This window comes from Salvia splendens, chromosome 20 (genome assembly GCF_004379255.2).
Source record: "Salvia splendens isolate huo1 chromosome 20, SspV2, whole genome shotgun sequence".
Taxonomy (NCBI): Eukaryota; Viridiplantae; Streptophyta; class Magnoliopsida; order Lamiales; family Lamiaceae; genus Salvia; species Salvia splendens.
The window spans coordinates 11,544,878-11,552,589 of NC_056051.1; the positions used below are offsets into that span (position 1 = coordinate 11,544,878).

Below are 7,712 nucleotides of genomic sequence, written 5' to 3' on the forward strand. Positions count from 1 at the left end.
GTGCAACCCCAGGCGAATTACTGCAGCTCGTGTATTTGGACAACATTTTTTTTAGACTTAGAACATACTACACCCTAGCCCCTAGGCTTGTTAAACCCTTAGGGAAAACAAGAAACGTGCGTAAAGCATCGAAACACGGCACAATCTAAATTAAACGAGTAAGGATAAATATTCATTACATACCACAAATAATGCATTACAGAAACTAAACTACGCATTATACTACACAATATGTACAATATGTATATCTGTTTTAAAATATACCTACGTGTTATGCATGTGCAACCCCAGACGAATTACTCAAGGTCGTGTATTTGGACAACGTTTTTTAGACTTAGAACATACTACACCCTAGCCCCTAGGCTTGTCAAACCCTTAGGGAAAATAAGAAACGTTCGCCAAACAACGACACACGCCACAATTTAAATTAAACGGGTCAGGATAAATGTTCATTACATATCACAAATAATGCATTATAGAAACTAAACTACGCATTATACTATACAAAATATACATTATGTGCAACCCAGACGAATTAATGCAGCTCGTGTATTTGGACAATGTTTTTTAGACTTAGAACATACTACACCCTAGCCCCTAGGCTTGTTAAACCCTTAGGGAATGTAAGAAACGTGCGTAAAGCATCGAAACAAGGCACAACCTAAATTAATCGGGTAAGGATAAATGTTCATTACATACCATAAATCATGCATTACAGAAACTAAACGACGCATTATACTACACAATTTGTACGTTATGTATATCTGTTTTGAAATATACATACGCGTTATGCATGTGCAACCCCAGACGAATTACTCCAGGTCGTGTATTTGGAAAACGTTTTTTAGACTTAGAACATACTACACCCTAGCCCCTAGGCTTGTCAAACCCTTAGGGAAAACAAGAAACGTTCGCCAAACAACGACACACAGCACAACTTAAATGAAACGGGTCAGGATTAATGTTTATTACATATCACAAATAATGCATTATAGAATCTAAACTACGCATTATACTATAAAAAATATACATTATGTGCAACCCCAAACGAATTAATGCAGCTCGTGTATTTGGACAACGTTTTTTAGCCTTAGAACATACTACACCCTAGCCCCTAGGCTTGTTAAACCCTTAGGGAAAACAAAAAACGTGCGCCAAACATCGAAACATGACACAACTTAAATTAAACGCGTCAGTATAAATGTTCATTACATATCACAAATAATGCATTACAGAAACTAAACTACGCATTATACTATACAATATGTACATTATGTGGATCGACGACCGATTTCAAGTTCACCAGTACTTCAAAGTCCCCGAGTTGAACCATTCAACTCAACAACGCAACCTCTTCTACCGCCGCGAATTCAACTCATAGTATACAACACTCCTAGGCCCAGAAATCGGCAACCCTGGGGGAATGATTGAACGCCCATGTCACATGAAATAACAAACCTAGTAGTATGAATGCACCGTAGCCACCGCATAACCATAAAACGTCAAAAATGTTTCGATTAAATATTACAGAGACACACCTACATGAAACACGAATTTCCTGATCTAGACATTTTGGTTATGCGACTGAATTTCAAAAAAAAAAATTGAAACCATCCAAATCAATAAACATGGACGTCAATCTGAATGAGGGAATACAGACTGATAAACAGAATTTCTGTAAATACAAATCGAATGACCTTTATTGACTTGTATTTAGGGGCTCGATGAATGACTTGGAACAGAGGGTTTCCTGCTGCTCTTTGTTGAGGGATTTACCGCGAGAGAGGGATTCTTCTATTTGCGATATGCGGTTGAGCTTTTTGCGCAGCGCACGAATGCGCTTGTTGAGCAGGCTGAGGACGGGGCCGTCGGTAGCGGTTCCGGAGGAGTGAGATGATGGAATCGCGGCCATTGATAAGGTAGATTACCTTCTTCCATTGAAAACATCGAAATCAATAAACATGAGCGAAAATCGGGTGGATTACCTTCTTCCATTGATAATCGAACAATCGTGGAAAATCAAAATCTGTATGCGCTTGATACAGAAACGACGAATCTGTGAAATGCAAATTAATCCCGGACTAATGGAGAAAGAATCCAGCGAAATCTGAAGAAAATAAGTTACGAAAGTGCAGAAATCCTCAACGGAGGAAATCATGGACCATACCATAACTAACTCCAATTGTTATTCCCTATTCTGCCCTTTACACGTTAAAAATTAAGAAAAAATTATAATTTCAGATTAAGATTTAAACCATTAGATCACTGTAAATCGACGGATGAGATTAAGAAGGAGAAAAGATTTATAAGAGGAAAATGATTTGAATACAATCCTATATATATACATATGAGTGCGTTAAAATGACAACACCTCTTAAAGTAACACCATACCATCATTCCTAGCCAATCATTTGTACACGTGGATGAATAATCAGCTGCCATGTGGCAATCATATGGGTGCATTATAATGATAACCCCAATTTCCGTAATAACCCTATAACTAAATCTGGACCACACATTTTTAAAATCACGTGGTCTAGATTCAAACTTAGATTTACTTCATAAAAAAAGTGCGGGGGTAAATATAAGTTTGAATCTCAACCACAAGATTAGAAAATGGGTGGTTCAGATTTGGTTATAGGGTTATTACGATATTTAGGGGTTATCATATGATCACAACTCATATATATATATATATATATATATATATATATATATATATATATATATATATATATAGGTATTTGATCAAAACAAAAATGGTCTTAAACCAAGAATTGCAGACTGGTTTTTGTCCATTGGATTAGACAATCTAATCTTTATATTACATTAATTAACGACTAGATTTATTAGGAAGATATTATTATTTTAATTACTTATAATCTAAAAAGGTTAATTAAGTAAATTACATATTGTCGTTAGTTATAGTATTTCCTATGATTGTGCTCCTTCATCTCTCCACTAACTGCTCTTGCGTAGGTTATCAGCCCATAATTTCTTCTCCTTTAATCTTTCGTCGAATTTTCATACCCTATTCCATTTACTGTAGTTCTGCTAAGTCTTATCATTTGAAGATATGCAAAAATTCTCTGTCGATGTAGTTATTGTGGTGTAGTATACGATGCTATGACCCAAATATTCATATATTATGACACAAATTAAGCATATGATGCTATGACCCAAATATTCATTTATTATGACCCAATGTATGAATTCTCATATACTATTAGTTTTTTTGCCTAATTATGCTTATTATGACTCGTACATGCATATATTATGACATGAACTGCTAATTTACATAATCAATTTTTTCTCACAAGTTAGCTTGGTTATTGTACAAAATTCCCACAACAAATTAATGATTTTATTTTTATCTTTTTTGCTCAAAATGACTCTAACATGTACGAAGTATGACATAGAGTCATCTTATACTTTGTTTTTACTTTTCAGAAGAGATCAAACAACCATTATATTTTTACCTTGGTCATAGAGTCAGAAAAATAATTCATATTAAAGTCTAATTTGCAGAAACAATAAAATCCAAAGCCATTTTAAAGTATCACCCATTGATGAAATAAAATATTTGAAAACCCATATGTTAAATACACACATAATTATATCAATAAAACATAAAATCCAAAATTTATGACATGGCCACTACAGAAGCTCTGTAGCTTGCTATCATCTTTTCAACGTCGATCATCATTTTCTTGTTGTCCGTTGCATAATGTTTGGATGTCGATGTTTTATTGGAAAGGGAGCTGTGATTATTTTCGGCCAACTTCAACACAATACTTTTTAGCTCTTAAATACTTAAGCGCACCCTTATATCTAGTCGATAGTCCACAATTCCAATGGCCTTCTCTCACCCATGTTGACTTCCATCTGAGAAAATAAACATTGCAGTCACTTATGACATAAAAGTGATACAAACATGACCTAATTCATATATTTCACTTATGACATAGAAGTGATACAAACATGACCTAATTCATATATTGCTACTACATAACCCATAAAACTATTCCAATGCTAATCAATGACAATAACAGTTTGTAAACATGACACAAAACTGTTACATATATGACCTAATACACTCATATTCTGATATGACATATATAATTGTTTAGTATGACCCAAAAGCATATCTATTTTTTTAATAATTGTTTTTGCATGATTCAATTGTATTACCTCTCGGAGCCTTTGGGATCTTTTGTAGCTTTGTCTTCGCGGATGTTCTCTCATACACTACGTGAACAACAGATTTAAATTACAAATCGGCCTGATTTTGTCAACTTTAAGTCATGGGTTACAACATCGTACTAACCTTTTCCGTCACGAGGTGCGGATCCAGAGGCTCTAGTGTTGACCATGGTTGTAGTAGCTTTTTTGTTATCCTTCTTCGTCAAGTTTTGAATTCTGCCCAGGTTTTGTGGTAGAGGAATCAGTTTTTATGGAAAACTCGATTTTTGGTGCAGACGAGGTTGAGATAGTGGAGGAGACGACTAATGTTTACAGATTTGTATGGTTTGGGCGATTGGGTAGAGATTATGGTGATGGGGTTGAGATTTGGGTGTTTTGTCGTGTAGATTCTAGGGTTTGTTGGGATGGGGTTGAGATTTTGGTGAGAGAGATGCATTGAATGGCGAGGGAACCGAAGAATCAACTTAGAAAACGTGTGGAGTAATGATCCCAATTAATCTGGTCTTAATTAACGGAAGGGCGGTTGTTTATATTTTCTATACCTAAATTGCCCTTTCATGACATAGATCAATCCTATTATGACCCACAGAAATTGTTGACAAATCCACATCGTGGCCATTCATTTCCATATCTTACGGTCCATAATTGGTCTGTATTTCTATACTTAAGGGCTTCTTTTGATAGATTAAGACCCTATATATATATATATATATCTTAAATAGATGGATGAGATTGAATTGTGGAATTACAGTACGAATTGCTTGCATGTTAACATAAATATTGCTTGAATGAGTATTTTTTGTGATTTTCACATAAAAGAAGTTGATATGAGATTTAAAAATCACGGTTATTTTGCACTCTAATTTACAATTTCTCTCCCAGTCCGCAATAACTCTCTTCCACCTTTCTCTCTCCCCTAGGCTCCAATTAAATGGCTCTCTTTCAATCATGAAACCCTAGGAAGAAACCTCCAATTAATCGCCGCTCTTCTACCAGTTCTCTCCGCCACCAGTTTTTTAGATTCCAGCGTTGATGCTGTCCGCGGAAGGAGGAGTGTCGCTGCTGATCATTTTTTTCTCATCCGGTCATATCAAGGTTAGCGGCCCTGTCTGGTATTGATGTGTATGAAATTTTACGAATCGGTAGTTGCTTCTAATGGTTGGGTACTTGACAATGCATTGCCGAGGTAAGCTCGACCTTGTCTCGTTGCTTAAATTTCGAATTATCTATCCTATGGTCTCTTTTGTTTGGTATGGTTGTTAATTTTCAATACAATTAATTAGACTGGTAATTGCTTGTTCAGTATTTTAGAATTGCTTGTTCAATGTGTTAGAAATGCTTGATAAACGTATTGCTTGTTCAGTGTGTTATAATTGCTTCATAAGCATTAAAATTTTGGGTCAAAAGGCATTTCTTGTTCAGTGTGCTCGTTGGAATTGCTTGATAATCGTATTGCTTATTCTGTGTGTTATAATTGCTTCATAAGCATTGAAAATGTGGGTCAAAAGGCATTTCTTGTTCAATGTGACCGTTGGAATTGCTTGATAAACGCATTGCTTGTTTAGCGTGGTAGAATTGCTTGTTCAAAGTGCAAGAATTGCTTGATAAACGGGTTGCTTGTTCAGAGTTTTAGAATTGCTTGATAAACGGGTTGCTTGTTCAGAGCGTTAGAATTGCTTGTTTAGTATGTTCGAACTGCCTATTCAGTTTGGTAGAATTGCTTGTTCAAGCTTATTAATTGCTCCTTTAATGTTCGCTAAAATAAAACATTGAAAATGTGTGAAAAGACATGTGTATAATTTGCTTGCTAATGGTTGGGAATGTGCTTATTACATGATAAGTGTAATGGTTTTAATCGTGCAACACAGGACACAATTAAACAATGGTTAAAAGAAGGAAGGTAACCACAAAGCTTGCAGAAGAGGAGGACTCTCGTAGGAAATCTGTAGAAGCTCAAAACAAGTTTGTGGATGACGTAATGAATACGGCAACACGCCACTTTGAAGAGGCGCAAAAGAAATGACCTGTTGATGTTGAAAAGATGGTTGCAAGAGTACCCCGGACCTTGAATAGCGAAAGATATTGTTTTAGGAGAATTGGCATCATGTGTTTTGTTTAATTTTTTTTGAGTAAACTAAATCTTGATGGATGGTCGATGACCGTTGGTTTCTTTAGGTGTATACATTGATGATTTTTGGATTTCTATTTTTGTTTGGTGTAGACATTGAATGTTAAACACGCATAAGGCATGATTTACAATCGTAAACAAATTTTGACACATTGGCAAGCAAAACAAACTCTTGTATTGTTTAAATTCTAGGTACTACCACACACTAAATTATAAATTGACATGTAATATGTGATGCGATTAAATTATAGAGAAGAATATGGAATTAACGACAAGATATGCTATTTTAGATTACGAAACAAGCAATTCAACACATACAACCAAGCAATTACACATTCCGAGGCAAGCACTAATTGAATTTTTATGATAGTATGTAACGTCCGCCTTTTTCCTTTCTTTTTGGGGTATATTTTTTTTCAATATCTCCATCTTCCCTAAAATCTCTCCAACCACGAAATCCATCAATATCAAATCCACAATAGTTATCTCAAATCTCTCCACCACCCTAAAAAAGAGAGGGATAAATACCGAAGTCGGAGTTTTTTTTACACATCCCTTCGTTTGAAGTAAATAGTATCAACTTCAATGCTTACTTTTTTTGTCAGTAGTTAACAGAGCTAATTCTTTGAATCATGCTCAAATTCATCTCCTCCTCTTCCAAATTCAAATCATCAAAATCCGTAACCGAAAACCCAAATTTATGGGGGCGTCTTTGAATCAGAGAAGGAAGAGAGAGAGAGAGGAGATGACGGAGGAGGAGTCTCACGACGGCGGGTATGTTGAGCGCACGTAGCGGCAACTGCTGCACTAGGTGAGGAGGCTGAACGGAGTGACGATGACTGGAGATAACGGTGTGAAAGCAACGAGCAGCAGCGGTATGGCAGGCTGTCCCGGCGGAGCAGCAGCGCCCGATCAGCGGCTGCAGCGGGGAGGCAACGGCTGTTCAGAGGGCGGTGACTTTGCGGAGGAAGGACGACGGACAGCACGGGGAGTACTAACAGCGGTGTGGCTGCACTGAGGGCGATTTAGAACCGCGTCTTCGATGCAGCGGTGCGACGAGCCGAACAGCGAGGAGCAGGGGCTGACCGCGACGACGGCGCCTTCAGTCTTGCATCACGACCGAGCAGCAGAGGCGACGCGACCTCGGCTCTGGGCTAGATCGTGCACAGCCACGGCGGGAGGAAAGCAGCAACAGTGAGGAAAGCATCCATAGGTCTCCGAGAATGAATCGTGGAAGAGGAAAAATAAAAGATGGGGAGAGAAGAAACTAAATGTTAAAGTTCTCTGGCAGAGTTGAAGCACGTGAGGGAGAAACACGATGGGGAGTTTACAAATTAAAAAGAGATGGGCTAAGGGGAACACTCATGATGACAAAGGCTTT

At 37.1% G+C, this 7,712-nt stretch overlaps 2 long non-coding RNA genes across 3 annotated transcripts; one reads left to right on the top strand and one right to left on the bottom strand.

Annotated features, from left to right (window-relative positions):
* Positions 1-3,689: 3,689 nt before the first annotated feature.
* Positions 3,690-4,436, bottom strand: LOC121782203. Its single transcript, XR_006046270.1, has 3 exons — positions 4,328-4,436; positions 4,192-4,248; positions 3,690-3,885 (listed from the first exon to the last, which is right to left on the bottom strand). It is a non-coding gene; the product is annotated as an uncharacterized LOC121782203 (long non-coding RNA).
* Positions 4,437-4,970: 534 nt separating this feature from the next.
* LOC121780945 lies at positions 4,971-6,469 on the top strand. Of its 2 annotated transcripts, none has more exons than XR_006046118.1 (2): positions 4,971-5,389; positions 6,072-6,469. It is a non-coding gene; the product is annotated as an uncharacterized LOC121780945 (long non-coding RNA). The 2 variants fall into 2 exon arrangements; XR_006046117.1 differs by having other exon boundaries at positions 4,971-5,298; positions 6,072-6,408.
* Positions 6,470-7,712: the final 1,243 nt, after the last annotated feature.